This window comes from Protopterus annectens, chromosome 15.part0, assembly GCF_019279795.1.
Source record: "Protopterus annectens isolate FY-2018-M chromosome 15.part0, PAN1.0, whole genome shotgun sequence".
NCBI classification, from domain to species: domain Eukaryota; kingdom Metazoa; phylum Chordata; order Ceratodontiformes; family Protopteridae; genus Protopterus; species Protopterus annectens.
In genome coordinates this window covers 133,378,063-133,395,693 of record NC_056749.1, presented here as the reverse complement: position 1 = coordinate 133,395,693, position 17,631 = coordinate 133,378,063, and the positions used below count along the sequence as shown (strand labels likewise).

The 17,631-nt window shown below is 37.9% G+C and overlaps 1 protein-coding gene across 1 annotated transcript in view; it reads right to left on the bottom strand.

Moving 5' to 3' along the window:
* NRK (Nik related kinase) overlaps positions 1–17,631 on the bottom strand; it is a 2,110,367-nt gene that overhangs the window by 587,085 nt on the left and 1,505,651 nt on the right. The window lies entirely within an intron of this gene.

The following is a 17,631-nucleotide window of genomic DNA, read 5'->3' as shown; positions in this document are numbered from 1 at the left end:
TGGTCTTTCATCCGGACCGTGTTTACCTCAGGACCAACCCGTCCTTTCTTCCTAAGGTAGCTTCTGAAGCAAACATTAATCAATCCATTAACCTTCCTGTTTTCTTCCCTAAATATCAAAACAAGGGTGAATACAAGCTTCACTCCTTAGATGTTCACAGGCAACTTAGATTTTATCTAAACAGGACGGCTGGTCATAGGCAATCCGACCAGTTGTTCATTTCCTTTGCTAAATTTAATTTGGGCAAGCCGATTTCTAAAGTCTCATTATCTCGCTGGATTTCACAATGTATCTTACTGGCTTATCAAGCTTCGGGAAGGCCCGCACCGGAGGGTGTACATGCCCATTCAACCCGGTCAGTCTCTACCTCGGCAGCCTTTAAGGCTAGGATTCCTCTAGATGATATTTGTGCAGCAGCCACGTGGGCTTCATCTCATACCTTTATTTCCCACTACAAGTTGGATCTTACATCTAGGGGTAGAGCATCCTTTGGCTCCACGGTGCTCCGGAATATCCTTCCATGATGGCCGCCCAAGACTCAGGTAGCTGGGGACTCTGTCCCACAGGTTGCAGACAAATGAATCTCCTACTTCAGATTTAGAAGTTATGTACTCACCATAACGTTCCATCTGAGTAGGTGTATTCATTTGTCTGCAACCATCCCGCCCTCCTATCCCCCTGGCCTTTTCAGTTTCCTGCATATGATGTGTTACCCTTTTCAGGGTGTTCATGCTGTTGGCAAACTCGATCTGAGGTCATGTAGGGAGAGCAGGGCATTATGGGTGAGGGGAGGAGCTGAGAGCTCGGATCCATAGCTGGTAAACCATGCCGGTTCGGATCCGATATCGGATCCATAACCCACAGGTTGCAGACAAATGAATACACCTACTCAGATGGAACGTTATGGTGAGTACATTAACTTCTAATTTTCTAAACTTGTAGCTTTTTAGCAACACACATGCCAAAACATTCAAAAAATGATTAGTGTACATAATACAAAAAACATATCTAGTGAACTTGTACATGCAGCAGTGTCCATCACATTATGTTATTTAAAATAAGACTAAGGATATACGTGTTTACATAGTGAGTAAGACTGGTCATGGCATTTTACAGTTTTTCCCACAGTAGTAACTGAAGCTGTGTGTAAAATACAGAAGAAAATACTGTACCTAGCTGAGGTCTTAATGACATATGCCTTAGTTGCAATGATACAATATGTCATCTAGTTATTAAAAGCTATGTTAGAGAGATGTCTTCTGATTTCTAAAGGGAGATGTTGCCTAAATAGTTGAGGAATAGCTCTGACTTCTACATTAGCCTTGCATCTCCTAGTGAGTTTTTGCCATGTCAGGGAATGGTAGTAGAAGGTATACTAGTTAGAGACATTTACAAGAGACAGAAAGCGAGAGGTGTAATAGTTAACAGAGAAGGAGACAGAAGATTAGAAGCAACAAGTTAAATTTGTTAGGGATGACAGATGACTTAGGTTTTGAGACTAAAGTTGCAAAGCGGGCAATACTTAAAATGGATTTGTGAAACTTTACAGTACGTTATAGAACAAGAAACTTGTTAGTAAGACTGGCCCACTGAGCAGTGTGAAGAAAAGAATGGATGAAATAAGTTTTTGTCTAGAAGAAAGAAGTCTGGCTCCCATATATGCATATTCTTTGACATTCTCCAGGGGGAGTAGTTCACCTATGAATGGTTTGAAGTGAATCTGTTAGCTTTGAAACCATACCTCAATACTTCCAAAATTCCTCTTCAGGTTTGTTCTCCCATCTGTTACCAAGTCCCAACCTTGTTATCTGCCAAGAGATCAATCTAGTTTAGCATGCCTTGCCTGAGGTAAAACACAAAAACAAATTAAGTAGGGGATGAGACCAAGACAAACCTCCTACAGGATCATATTTCACATTCTTACCATCTAAGAGTGTCTGTCAGTCTGTTACCTAACCTCTTCTCCATGCAGTTACACATTTTGCTTCCTAGAAGTTCCTGTGGCACCAAATAAAGCCACAGTCCATACAAATCACATCCACAGGATCCACAAGACCACCTCTGTCTACTTCCATGTGAACAAGTCATAGAACCTGATGAGGTTATCCTCACTGAATCTGAAGATAGTGAATCCATGCCAGAATTCAACAGGAGCCCACTCTGTCCAAGCAACTATCTTTAATTATTCTGCCCACCACTACAAACCCACTTGTCTGTAGTTTCCTGGGTTGATGCATGCTCCAGTTTGTAGATGGGTACCTACTACTGCTTGCCAACATTCTCACATGACTAACTTCTCCCTAAATGACACAATGAATATTTCTGTCAGAACTTATACTAAAAGCCCTAGTATCTGTTTTTAAGTCCCCAAGTAAAATCAGATCTGATGCCTAAGCCTTATACTCCTTCAACCATACAGTCCCATTTACACCTCTTCATGTGTTACCTCCTTCTCTGTCCAACTTCCATTTCACCCCAGCCACTACAGAGGACAAGCTTGAGAATTCTTACTTTCCTGTTACAACCAATACTTTTTGTTCAAGACTTTTCAGGTGGAATACTTCAAATAAGCAGTTTTTCTTTTCCCACCCAAGATGACAGGAAAGAATACAGTTTGATGCCTCGGACAGATGGTTGTCTCTTACTGGGACTGTTTTCTTCTTCCCTATCCATCTCCTGATTTATGGCACAGGGTAGTTTTCTGATACTTCTGCCAGTAGTAAGTGGTTTGCAAGTACATCACCAAAACTGCCAACAGGTCAAAAAGTAACTAAAAAAAACATATGCCAAGACCCTGGAAGAAAACACAATGAAGCTTACGGACAGGGCGACTTAGTCAAGCCTTGTAGTTGATTTAAGTGTAGTCCACAGAAATCCACAGGATAAAAACGCCAAGGAACAAAGCTTTTCAGCTGTTAAAATAGTTTAATCCAAGCATTCGCTTCACAGGAAAAAACAGTGAAATCACACTAACACTCCAAATGCAAGTACGTTTTCATTTCAAAAACTTCCTCTGATGTGGGCTGGTAACTGCATCAGTGCGTGTATATACATCAATTAACATTTAAAACCACCAATCTCATGCTGCATAGTAAATGAGGCATAATTGAAAAGTATGTCATGAAAACTTTTAAAGGCACATTCTAAATGCCTTATTTCTTGCATAAAAAGTACTATTGACCTAATTGCACTAATGATAACGATCAAATATCACACCAATTGCCTAAATGTTAGCAAACTCTTTGATACAGTCATTTTTATTACTTTAATTTAAACTTTAAAATCTCTAAAACCTTTACCTTTTAAAACCTTTTCTAAAAACTTTGAGATTGGTGGTTTAAAATGTTAATTGATGTATATACACGCACTGATGCAGTTACCTGCTCACATCTGAGGAAGTTTTTGAAACGAAAACATACTTGCATTTGGAGCGTTAGTGTGATTTCAGTGTTTTTTCCTGCGAAGCGAATGCTTGGATTAAACTATTTTAACAGCTGAAAAGCTTTGTTCCTTGACGTTTTTATCCTGTGGATTTCTGTAGTCTACCACTGTTAAATCAACTACAAGGCTTGACTAAGTCGCCCTGTCCATAAGCTTCATTGTGTTTTCTTCCAGGGTCTTGGCATATGGTTTTTTGGTTTGCAAGTATACCAGATTCTTTCCTCTGCACCAAACAATTTAATTGTTCTTAAGTTTACATTTGGTTCTGGTCCCCTCTTCCCTTTTACCACCCTATCAGCTCCTTTGTACTCTATCTGTGCCCTCATATAGCCACATCCTTTACTGTACTTTCACCCCCTCCTTATTTACCCTGTCTTACATATACACCATGCACTGCCAGTACTACCAATGTCTCATTTCCACTTAGCAATGGCCAAAGTTTCCATGACCCAGCCACATCAATCTCACTTTCCATACATAGTGCTTCCAGGTCAGCCATTTTCTTTCCTTCACTTTAGCACTGCTGAATTCCACCATGACTCTGTTCCTCCATCCCATTCCCTCACCTTTTCCCTTCCACTCCTGGATTCTTGCAGAGTTTTGAGTTCCTGTCACCTCCTGTACTTCTGTTACTGCTCTTCTTCCCTTTTTTTTTCCCTCATAATCTACGTCATTTCCTTTGGTGCACTTCACAGGGATCTGCCTTTGTACATCCCCTTCTGCTTGTCTCTCCCTTTTCACTGCTTTGCCCTACTGCTAATTTCTTCCCATTTATCTTAACTCTCCCATCACCTCCTGGCTTCTCACACAGTCCTTGGTTGCCATTTCCCTTAGATAGGTCCCTTCTCACAGTTTACCTTTTCTTTTCCAGTCTGTTCCTCTGGTAGGCTGTTGTCATGTTTTAATGCTGTTTTCCTTCCCTCTAGAAGCCTCTCCTTTCTTTTGTCTTGTTCCACTTTTCCTCAACAACCTTACCTAAAGTAAACGTTATCCAGATGAAGTCCACATAATTGAAGTAGCAAGTTGTCAAAAAAAATTGAAGCTGTTTGTTCAAAGTCATGTCACCCTGACTTTTAACGGACAGCTTCAACTGTATAATGTTTACTTTAGAGAGTGCATAAAGAAAAGGTGGGGCCCTAAAGGTTTACTTATTTGGAAATTTCCCAGTGGACTTAATTTTGATTCTGACTATTTAACAAATCGGCTGGACTATTTTACCATTGTGACTTACAGTTTATGGAACTGTTAATTAACAAGAATGAATGCAAGACTAATGCTTTATAGCAGGACCTTAAGAACATTGATGAGAACATTGGAAATAATTTGTTCAGTTTTAACTTGAATAAATATACTGACATATTGAAAAGGGTAGCTAGATAATGCTGATTCTGTGATTAGTTAGGAAACGTAAGAAACTTGACAGACATGCGAAAGACTATGAAAACGGTACTGCATACCCCCACCCTCTAAGAGTTTTCATAATACAAACTTTAATGTAAATTAACTAGTTCTAACACAAGATTTGATGGAAACAATAACATTTCAAATGTTAATGTAGGGGCAGCCACTCATCGTTAAGAGGGGAGGGGAGTTGATGAAGGCAATATTTTTTTTTATCAATGGACAAATCCCCACCCCCCCTTAAGGAGATCGGAAAGGCTAGCTCAATCCAAAGACCTTACCATTGAACAAAAAATGGATTCCAGGAACTACCATCCAGTAGGACAGAATTACAAGAACCAGAGAGATACGAGAAGTCAGAGGAGATGGACAGGACACAGGAATTAACTGTTCCACCAGTTCATTCTACCAATATTTGTATTAAATATGATAGTATCATGTATACATATCATGATTATAATATTTTTAATACAGTGACCTAGATGTCACTAAACCTTCTTTGAAAAGGTTTTACACTTGTTCCACTAAATCCCTACTGTGGTGTGGATGTGTTGGTATAATTACAATTATTTATTATAAAGCTGAATTTATCATACGTGTTTTGTGAATCTAATACACATTTGGAGGGCTTTAGTGATAAATTGCATACACTAGTGCAAATAACCCGCCCCTCCATCCAATTATAAATGCTCTTGACAAAGCTTGCGAAAATGACTTGCATACATTTTTTTTTTAAAGAAGAATTCAATAGTATTATAATTTAAATCAGATCAAGTGGAAGCTATTAAATGACCTGTCACTAGATAGATCTCTAAGGGTTATGAAACCTGACAAGGGTGATAGGACAGTCATTATGGCACTACGTACTCCGGGAAAATGCTTTATCTATTATATAATGATAAAAAAATATTGCAAGGCTTCCTTAAATGAAATCGTACAGCATATAAAAAATAAATATATACCTGTATGATGCTTTGATGCAGGGAACAATTACACATGATGAATATAAATTTTTGTACACTACTGAACCAAGACTGCCATCTATTTTTGGCATCCCCAAAATCCCTAAAGATGTATAAGAGCCCCCACACAGGCTGATTGTTTTGGCTCAGGTTTCAAAGACATACCCTACAGCTGTACTTTTGTATAGGACAGTGAAACCGTTCCTACAGTTATTTCCATATTTTCTTAAGGATTTTGGAATTTCTTGATGAATGTTACTCCTGATTCTTGGCACAAAGATTTATGTTTTGCCACCATCGATGTAGTCAACCTGAAGAGGGACTGAAGTGGTTTAGAGAGACACTTTTGATCTGTGAATTTTTAGACTCTGGTAGGATCAATTTAATTGCTGATTTAATGGAAATTGTTCTAATTAACAATTTTTTGTATTTTGAAAGGGAGTATTTTAAACAGTTGAAAGGAGTTGCGATGGGAGCAGCCTGTGCCCCTATTTTTGCTAATATAGTTATGTGGAAGTAAGAGGCTACCTACATACTAGACTCCTCCTATGTTAAATGTTGGACTAGATATTACAGATTTTTGGATATTTGTATTTATTGGGTTGATACACTGGAAAATTTTGAATTTTTTTTTAATTATAACATTACCATTGAATTTTTGAAATGTACATGCTTGCACACAGAAGATTGTAGGTTCTCTTGAAGTAACATTATATAAACTGGTAGATGGTTCTGAGTCCAACATCTATATGAAAACCCACATTTTCCAGTTTGTACCTACATTTTAATAGCTGCCACCCAAGATTACAAAAGAACAACCTAATCAAAAGACAAATGATTAGCCTAACTAGGATGATTTCAGATGATACATGTTATAAAAAAAGAAACGGGAGACATGTGTCTGATGTTTTAAATAAACAGGTTATCCTTCTAACTTGGTATATAAAATTAGACATGAGGTCACACAGGGTAGAAAGGATAAATTTAGGCCCATTTTTGGGTTTTTGTAAGGTAGAAAAGACAGCTATGAAAGACTTTGGAAATTAACTATGTGGGAAATGTTTTAGTAGAGCAATGGTGTTAAAGTACAATACTAATAAATAAAACAAGGACCAGCACTTGACTCTGTGAAACCCAACCAACCACAAAACGAATTGACCTAGGTTTCGTCTTTATTCAGACTTCTTCAGAATACTAATAAAACCAATTACAACCATACAAGCTTAAATAAGAAACAAGTCATGACATCATTACTTAATTGATTAATTTGCATTCATCTTACTTAAAGTGAACTGAACACACTAATACAATGTTATGAGTAAAAAGTACTAAATAGTGAATCATATGCAGTACTAGTTAAAAACATACAATAAATAAACATTAATGAAATGCAATAATTATAACCCCTTTATCCAAGAATGTGTTTTAATTTTAAAATTGGTGCAATAGTGATGTAATCATTAATGCCAGGGAATACCATGGCATTCAGTTTCAGTTGCCACCTCATTTCACTAATGTCAAGGTGAAGATCAAGGACATGCCCTGTACCATCCATAACCACTTGTTGAATTACACAAAATTTAAATGTATGCCCACTATTCAATTCAATGTGTCCATACAATGCATTAGTTTTTTTCTTTAATCTTATATCTGACAAATGCTCTATAATTCGGTCTCTAAGGGCTCTACTAGTTTTACCAACATAGTATGCTGGACATTGACCACATTGTGCTAAATACACCACATTTTTGGTGTAATCAGTCAAAATGTCCACTGAGCCTAACAGAAACACCAGCCACATTGAACTTTGTAGGACATACCAGATGACACACACTACATCTACCACATTTAAAATTCCCAATGTGCCTCCCAGTGGAATTTCAAACATTGCCACCCTTCTCCAACAATTGCTTAAATGATTTTGCCTTTCTAAATACACATCTAGGAAGGCTACCTAGCTTTTCCCATACCAACTTATCAAGTCTAAGTAACTTCCAATTGTTGAACACTATATCCCTAATGTAAGGTGCATCAAATGAATATGGGGTAATGAAATATATCCCACATTCCTGACTCTCCTTATCAGCACTATTCACAGCTACTTTACTGAATTCAAGTTGGTTATTGACCATAACAACAGTATCATCCACAGCTACTTTACTGAATTCAAGTTGGCTATTGACCATAACAACAGTAGCATCCATACCCATCATTGAGGGTTCATTATTCAATCTACCCTTTAATAATGACCAATATGTACCATCTACTCTCTTTCGCTTGACTTCATCTGCTATATCCTTACACATACTTTCAGGATATCCTCTCCTTATGAACATGCCCATAATGAATTCTACCTCCCTCAAAAATTCCAACTCGCCACTAGTCATCCTGGCAGCCCTGACCATCTGGCCTTTGACAATTGCTTTTTTCTGGTGGTCAGGGTGCCAACTGGAATAACTACCATACGAGTTAGAAAAGGTAGCTTTCCTATGGATAGTAGATATTAAGGCATGCTCAATGGGATCAATTTTCAAATTAACATCTAAATATGTGATTCCCTCTTTGCTAAAGGCATGGGTAAACTTCAAAAAATATACTGTATTATTAATATACTCCAAAAAACAATGGACATCTTCGACACTACCATCCCATACTATGAACAAATCGTCTAAAAAAACGGGTGTAGTGCCGAATCTTAGACTTGAACCCGCTTGCAAAAAAATTTTGTGTAATTCAACAAGGGGTTATGGATGTACAGGGCAAGGTCCTTGATCTTCACCTTGACATTAGTGAAATGAGGTGGCAACTGAAACTGAATGCCATGGTATCCCCTGGCATTAATGATTACATCACTATTGCACCAATTTTAAAATTAAAACACATTCTTGGATAAAGGGGTTATAATTATTGCATTTCATTAATGTTTATTTATTGTATGTTTTTAACTAGTACTGCATATGATTCACTATTCAGTACTTCTTACTCATAACATTGTATTAGTGTGTTCAGTTCACTAAGTAAGATGAATGCAAATTAATCAATTAAGTAATGATGTCAAGACTTGTTTCTTATTTAAGCTTGTATGGTTGTAATTGGTTTTATTAGTATTCTGAAGAAGTCTGAATAAAGACGAAACCTAGGTCAATTCGTTTTGTGGTTGGTTGTATTTCACAGAGTCAAGTGCTGGTCCTTGTTTTATTTTCTGGTTGACTTGTTTCCTGTTGATGTGATGGAGAGTAGTGGTTCTGTACCAGATATTTTGGGTCTGTTGGAGCGCATCAATCAGCAGCTGGCTGAACACACTGTTCAAATTAAGCAGTTAGTGGACAGACAACAGAGTGGACGTGCTTCCTGTGCCTCTTTGGTGACCACAGGTATTCTGCCTGGTTTAGCTGCTACTAGAGGTATGGTGGCTGAAGGTTCTTGTTCCAGCCTCCCTGAGGTGAATACTGGTGGGGGCTCATACTCTGTTAATGGGGGAGAAAAATAGAGTGGAAAATTCAGGAAAATTGATGTCATGCGATGGAAGGTAAATCAATATAATTTCCAGCAGAATGGTGCGGTGCTTAACACAGAGAGGGCTGGTTTTAAGCCCCTAGTAGAGCGCTTAAAGGATTTTGAAAAGAAGCTGTTTTCTTTGAAAAAGTTACAAATTGAAAACTGCTATTTGCAAAAGAACATTGAGTTGGGCTTGGTCCCTCGGGGACTACGTACCTGGAAGTATCCAAATGGGATAGAGGGTAAAAATGACATGATAGATGAGGTTAATAAGCTATATGATAGAACGGGGTTGGAGCTTATGAACATCATTATTAAACACAATGACCAGTCAATCGCTAAGTATCTGGCTGAATTGGAGGGTGAAAATGAAAATATTACCATCGACTTGAACTTTGAACATTATTTCACTAATTACTCCAAATTATTGGCCAGTCTTGATTCGCATTGTGCCATTATTTATGAGAGGAAATGTCACAAGATTGTGCGTGACACCAATGAATACAGATACAAAAAAGTATACCCGCTTTCTGAAGGAAACTGTTCTGGTAGGGTTCGTTTAACCAATCACGAACTGGATGGGGAAGAGGAAGTGACGAGAATGGTTGGTGGTACCAATACGCGAATGGCTGAGGAGGAATTCCCTTTAGAAGGAGGTCCAAGGCGTTCGGAGAGGATCAAGGGGCTGAGTCAAACAAATCAGCGTCAAGGAGGTGGCGAAGTCAGCGACTTTCAGAAGCAGGATACAAGGCCGAAAGGGAGGTTTTATGCCCAGCAGCAGTACAACGGCAGTCGGACAGAATGGAGGAGGTAACTACCAATGGCCTAGCTTATAATGAAGGTGAGGTTTTTGAGTATTTGAATTACTCTGACAATTACGCTGGTAAATCTGTTTTTCCGTCTGAAGTGGATGTCATTAATGCAGATAGGCATACTGGTGGGAATTTCACCTTTATGGACGAGACTAGCCTTCGCGCTTTTGAAGATGTTACCAGCGCAAATGGGGTAGACATTCCTAATGTAGCTTTTTTTAAAGATGGTAGTGGCATTGACTTGGGCTTTCAAGAGCCTTTTGAGAAAAATTAGTGCAATGAAATCAGCGACGCGTGTATGGGGGACTCCATTGACTATATGTTTGATAATTTTGATGTTTGTGTTGCACCTGAGCACTTCATTGGTGTGAATGAAGGGCTTGGAGTTATGATTCCCATTGGAATTAATGCTAATATGGATGTGCATGGTGAAAGTGTTCACACGATGATGCAGTCTAGTGGCATATCTGCAAAATCTAACGAGACATTTTGCTTGAGTAAATTATTGGATTTTAATACTGGTTCATCAGTCTCTTTGACTGATAGTGAGGTGATTGAGTCAAACATTGACTTAAATATTAACTTAACTTCTGTTGTTTCTAAGGAAAATAACGAAAAATATATTACTTCTGTTTGGGAACGCATTCATGTACCCACGGATGTTATTGAAGGGAATATTGGTGGGGAGAATGCCTTTTCAAGAGAAGAGCTATTGTTAACAGATTATGGTGATGTTATTTCTAACCCTGTGACCTTTTGTGAGAACCATGTTGATCCTGGTACTAGTGGTGCATGCAAACATTTATGTAGTATTAATGATGAGTCTAAAGTGTGTTTCAGCATCGGAATAGAGAGCAATATGAATAGTCATTGTGAAAGTGATGTTGTGGCAATAGGGCTAAGTGGTACCGATTTAGAACCTAATGAAATTTCCTGTATAGGTCAGGTACCTGCTGGCAGTTCTGACATGCCAGTTTTTCCTACTTACAGCGAGCAGGTTGATTCTAATGCTGATTTAAGCATTTATTTGACTCCTCTTATTTCATGTGTAAACAATGATGCAGCTATTAATTCTGCTTGTAAAAGCATAGCATCAACCATGGGTTGTGTTGAAGCGAACATTGATGGGGGAATTGAATGTTTGATTCAAATTGCAGATGAACAATTGAAAATGGCTAAAGGAGAGTGTATTAGCAACCCTGTGGTTGTATGTAACACCCATGGTGACTACAAAGTTTACAATTTTTCTAGTAAGGTTATTGATTTACAACATGTTGAGTTGTTATCAATGGGATCTACCTTTGTTCCCCTTGTGAGAGGTAATTTAAGCGACATTTTGATTGATTTGAAGTTATTAACAAGGAAGATGAACCTGTAATTAATGTTTCATGATACTCTCGGTGGTCAAAGGGCCGTTTTAAGAAAGCCTAGTAGGTTTATGCCTCTTTCTAATAATACTGTAGGGTTGAGAAGATTTGTGAACTTGATATTAGAGAACATATTAATAGGAGTAAGTCTGGAAGTGGACTTGAGGCATTTAGCAAGGCAAACAATTTAACTAGGGAAGAATATTTCCTATTAAATGAATTGATTAGAGATCAGTCTATTAGGTTTATGAAGCCAGACAAGGGCAGTGGCTTAGTAATCATGGATAGGAATGATTACATTAATCACATGTTGATTATGTTAAATGGTGACACCTATGAGGAAAGTAGTTTAAATCAAGTCAATATTGCTTATGCTAAAGTGAATTTGTTAGTGGAGGATTTACTAATGCAAGGGCAAATTGACGAGTTGGAGTATTCTTATATTAACAATGAGTATCCTGAGATGAGTGGCATCTTTGGAATCCCTAAGATACATAAAGGGCTAGATAACGTTAAGTTTAGGCCTATAGTTGACGGTAAACGTAGTAAGACTTGTTTTATAAGCAAATTTTTGGATTGTCGGCTACAAAAAGGGATTAAGTTATTTGATTACATCACCAAGGATTCTTGGCAGTTTTTGGAAAAGTTAAGGACTGTCGAAATTAGTGATAACACGATATTGGTTACCATTGATGTTGTCAATCTTTTTTCTGTTATACCTAATGACGTTGGTTTAGAATGGTTGGAGCGGCAGCTTTTTAAAACTGGGTTATATGGTCAGGATCGTATAAATTTGCTTGTAACTTTGATGGAGACAGTATTAAACAATAATTTCATCTTTTTTGAAGGACTATCTTTTAAGCAAGTCACAGGTGTTGCTATGGGGGTGGCTTGCGCCCCCATCTATGCAAACTACATCATGTCATTCTGGGAGCAGGAATATGTTTTTGCAAGTGGGTTCAAGTCTAAGATTCGGCACTACACCCATTTTTTAGACGATTTGTTCATAGTATGGGATGGTAGTGTCGAAGATGTCCATTGTTTTTTGGAGTATATTAATACAGTATATTTTTTGAAGTTTACCCATGCCTTTAGCAAAGAGGGAATCACATATTTAAATGTTAATTTGAAAATTGATCCCATTGAGCATGCCTTAATATCTACTATCCATGGGAAAGCTACCTTTTCCAACTCGTATCTTAGTTATTCCAGTTGGCACCCTGACCACCAGAAAAAAGCAATTGTCAAAGGCCAGATGGTCATAGGTTCATAGGTTCATAGGTTAGTACTAGGCTATCAGCCCTAGGGCCTATACAAGCCTAGCCATAACAATTCCCTGAATATTTCTTCCCACATTATTTACTTTCCTGGACCCCTGTCTAGCAGGGCGACTGACGTGATCCCTGGGGTGAATTTCCTTTCTCCCATCCAATCGTCAAGGTTCCTCTTGAAGAGGTCCAAAGAGGCACTCTGCTTGACATGTATGGGCAATCTATTCCAGAGTCTGGGGAGTCTCTGGGTCAGGAACCTATCCCTCCAACATGTTTTGTTTATTGTGATGACAAGGTTTACATCCCTGGAGCGTGTAGCTCTGAGGGATTGGGATTTCTTTAAGTGTAGCATGTCCAACAGCTCTGGGTTTGACATGGCCTTGTATGTTAAGCAGAGATCGCCTCTGAGTAGACGATATGCGACAGAGTATAGCTGGAGTTTTTTAAGGCGGTCAGCATAGGGCATCTGCTTTAGGCCTGTGATTCTTTTAGTGAGGTATTTCTGAGGCCTTTCCAGTTGTTGCAGATGTCTTGAGAGGTACATACCAAATGGGGCATTGTATTCTATAATGGGTCTAATGAGGAATGAGTACAGTGGGACAATGACCTCCTTTTTCTGGATGAAAAGCCCTTCGTGATGAGGTGTGCCACATAGAAGGATTTCCTGACTGTTGTGGCGATGTGGTTATCAAAGGTGAGACCACTGTCCACCTGTGTCCCTAAGTCTCTTATCACACTTTCTGTGTTTAGTGTACTGCCACCTATATGGTAATTCATGGATACATGTTTTTTCCCAAAGGGGATAACAATACATTTCTTGGCATTGAGCTTGAGCCCATGGCTCTGGCACCAAGCATCTGTTTCTGTAAGGCCCTTTTGTAGAGTATCCACATCATTTGGGGATTCAATAATGGCTCCCAGTTTGCAGTCATCTGCAAACTTTGTTAGCCAGAGTCCCTTAGTGTTGACCTGTACTTCAGAGAAGTAGATGCCAAACAAGAGCGGCCCCAGGACTGAACCCTGGTCAGGGCTGCCAGGATGACTAGTGACGAGTTGGAATTTTGAGGGAGGTAGAATTCATTATGGGCATGTTCATAAGGAGAGGATATCCTGAAAGCATGTGTAAGGATATAGCAGATGAAGTCAAGCAAAAGACAGTAGATGGTACATATTGGTCATTATTAAAAGGGTAGATTGAATAATGAACCCTCAATGATGGGTATGGATGATACTGTTGTTATGGTCAATAACCAACTTGAATTCAGTAAAGTAGCTGTGAATAGTGCTGATAAGGAGAGTCAGGAATGTGGGATTTATTTCATTACCACATATTCATTTGATGCACCTTACATTAGGGATATAGTGTTCAACAATTGGAAGTTACTTAGACTTGATAAGTTGGTATGGGAAAAGCTAGGTAGCCTTCCTAGATGTGTATTTAGAAAGGCAAAATCATTTAAGCAATTGTTAGAGAAGGGTGGCAATGTTTGCAATTCCACTGGGAGGCGCATTGGGAATTTTAAATGTGGTAGATGTAGTGTATGTCATCTGGTATGTCCTACAAATTCTAAGTTCAATGTGGCTGGTGTTTCTATTAGGCTCAGTGGACATTTTGACTGTTACACCAAAAATGTGGTGTATTTAGCACAATGTGGTCAATGTCCAGCATACTATGTTGGTAAAAGTAGTAGAGCCCTTAGAGACCGAATTATAGAGCATTTGTCAGATATAAGATTAAAGAAAAAAAACAATGCATTGTATAGACACATTGAATTGAATAGTGGGCATACATTTAAATTTTGTGTAATTCAACAAGTGGTTATGGATGTACAGGGCAAGGTCCTTGATCTTCACCTTGACATTAGTGAAATGAGGTGGCAACTGAAACTGAATGCCATGGTATCCCCTGACATTAATGATTACATCACTATTGCACCAATTTTAAAATTAAAACACATTCTTGGATAAAGGGGTTATAATCATTTCATTTCATTAATGTTTATTTATTGTATGTTTTTAACTAGTACTGCATATGATTCACTATTCAGTACTTTTTACTCATAACATTGTATTAGTGTGTTCAGTTCACTTTAAGTAAGATGAATGCAAATTAATCAATTAAGTAATGATGTCATGACTTGTTTCTTATTTAAGCTTGTATGGTTGTAATTGGTTTTATTAGCATTCTGAAGAAGTCTGAATAAAGACGAAACCTACGTCAATTCATTTTGTGGTTGGCTGTGTTTCACAGAGTCAAGTGCTGGTCCTTGTTTTATTTTCTGGTTGACTTGTTTCCTGTTGATGTGATGGAAAGTACAATACTAATTCCAATGTGTTAAAATATATCATTAGAAAAAATTGGAATATTTTTAATTTGGACCCCAATTTGATGGGATGTATGGGGGGATCGTCCTATGTTTGTGTATAAAAGAGGGGACAGCTCAAACAACATTTCTGAACCAGGAAGAGAAGATGTCAGTGGGTTGGGAAGTACTAAACAATCTGATATTTGGAAATGTGATGTGTAATTACTGTAATTTCATCTTGAAAGTGGATAACGTCCTTATAAAATAGAAGGGTAAAAATCTTACATCAACAATATGGAGTAATTGTTCAAACGGGGCTGTTTATATTGCTATTTGTTAGGACTGTGAATGTTTTTGTGTGGGAAAAACTGAATGGCCTTTAACAAAAAGAATATACAAGCATTTATATGAGATAATGAAAGAAAACACCAACAATGCTCACATATACATTTTATATACATACACTTCTTATATACATTATATTTAATGACATAATGTCTACATAATTTTAAATGTACATATATTTTTCAACTTGATATTGACTTGAACAGGTTAGATTGAGACAGTAAACTGTTTTTTATATGTGAACTCAGATATGCTTTTTACTAGGATTTCAAACTTTTTTGATAATTTAATTTGATGGGACAAATGGCTGTGAAATTTGATTGGCTGTTTATTAATTTTTAAGAACTGTTTTGAGTGTTACACTACTAAGAAGAAAGTGCTTAGCAGAAGTGTGATTTTTCATTAAATTTAAATATTTATTTAATATTGTGGCACTTTGTTCACTTGCAGTAGCTACTCGTCTGTTTTTCTTTTTGAGTTAAAAAAAAAGTCAACAAGGGTTGTTGATGTTTTTCTTACCTTCCTAATTTTTGTCTTAAGAACAGTGGTTTTCAAAATGTTTGGGGGGGGGGGGTGTGTGTGTCAGAACCCTACACATCAAAAGGACATCATTTTTGTATCACCTGCTGTAACTGTGTAATCGTATAATTTTTGTAGCAATTCTGTTTTTAAATATTTGTAATAACTACATTTATAAATTATATAATACATAGAAAGACTAGAAGGAAAGAGCACAGCTTTATATTTACAGCAAGGCTGTCTAGATTTTCGCAGAATGTCCACATTTTTTTTTTGCCTCATTTGTATGGTCTGTTTCTCATAAAGTCCATGGTTCACGGAGGGTCGAAGTCATTGAATAGTGACACACATTTCAGTTTCAGAGTTTATATCCTTCAGAGAAAAAGCAGGTGAACAGACACCCTGTTATTCTAGCTACTTTCTAAATTATAAAAGAGAAAGGGCCACTTTGTCAGGAAGGACAGCAGGCAGAACCAAATCTTGTACTCTGCTCCTGCCATTTGCTGGTCAGTAGTACTGGCAGATTTTACAGTGTAGTGCAAGATGTGACCTTAACAACTTAAGCAGGGAGTGCTCAACATTTTTTAAGGTTAGGTCTGGCAACACTATAGTGCTTAACTGATTTATCTTTTTCTGAATACTGGAGAATAATCCCCACAATCCATGCACTAAAATGTAATTAATGTTATTAATTTCAGTTAATGGATTACACACAGCTCCTGAATCCACAGATGAACTGTGGACATACACACATGTAGTTCACCCAATGATGGAAGCCATTCTGTTTTATTATTACTAGAAACTGTGGAGGAAATTCTCTCAGGTATTACAGGAACACAGTAGTTCCAGTGAATCCTCCTTTGAAAGTCATTACCTTACAGGAAAGACATATGTAATCTCAATGTGTTTTGCTTCCTACCATGTCTTTGCTTGCAGACTGACAAATCTGAGAGATTTCCACTAGGTTATGTTCACTAAAGTTCACCTGTCTGTTCTATACTAAGCCTACATACAAATTTTCAGATAATCTGAACATGGAATCATATTCCTCAATTTTATTAAGATAATGTTACATCCAGCTCAGTGCTTACACTATAGTGATGTGATTCATTACACTAATTCTCCACTGACAGGGCAGTTGACACTTTCATAGCAGCTATCATGGCAAGAATTCATCAATGAAGTGCAACCTGTGATCAGTACAGAATTTGGATAATTGAGCTAAATACCACAGAACACCAATGTAGCAGGAGAGCAAAAACATTTAATGCTACTCTACACCATGCTTAACAGAAGTGATCACTTATATGGAATCAATGAGGGAAGCAAGCCATTACATGGTTGCTGAAAGCCTAAAACACAGCAGAATTTAAAATAATTTCTTTCACTACAATATTTTTGAATTATAGATCAGCACAGAACAAGTGGATACCATTGCCAGGCAGAATAATATTAAGGCAATGCATTTCTCATCTGCTTTCCCTGTGTAGCACACAGTCCCTGAATACTGACAATGTTCTTCTTTCGGCTTTTCCCGGTTAGGGGTCGCCACAGTGGAACTCAGGTCCGCTAATGATTAGCAGTAGATTTTTTTACGGGTACCGAGGTGCCAGCTGGACGCCCAATCTTCAACGAAGGCATGCCCATTCCATGCAAGTCTTTCAAATGCCACTCTACCGTGGGGAGGACATGCAGACTCCACACAGAAG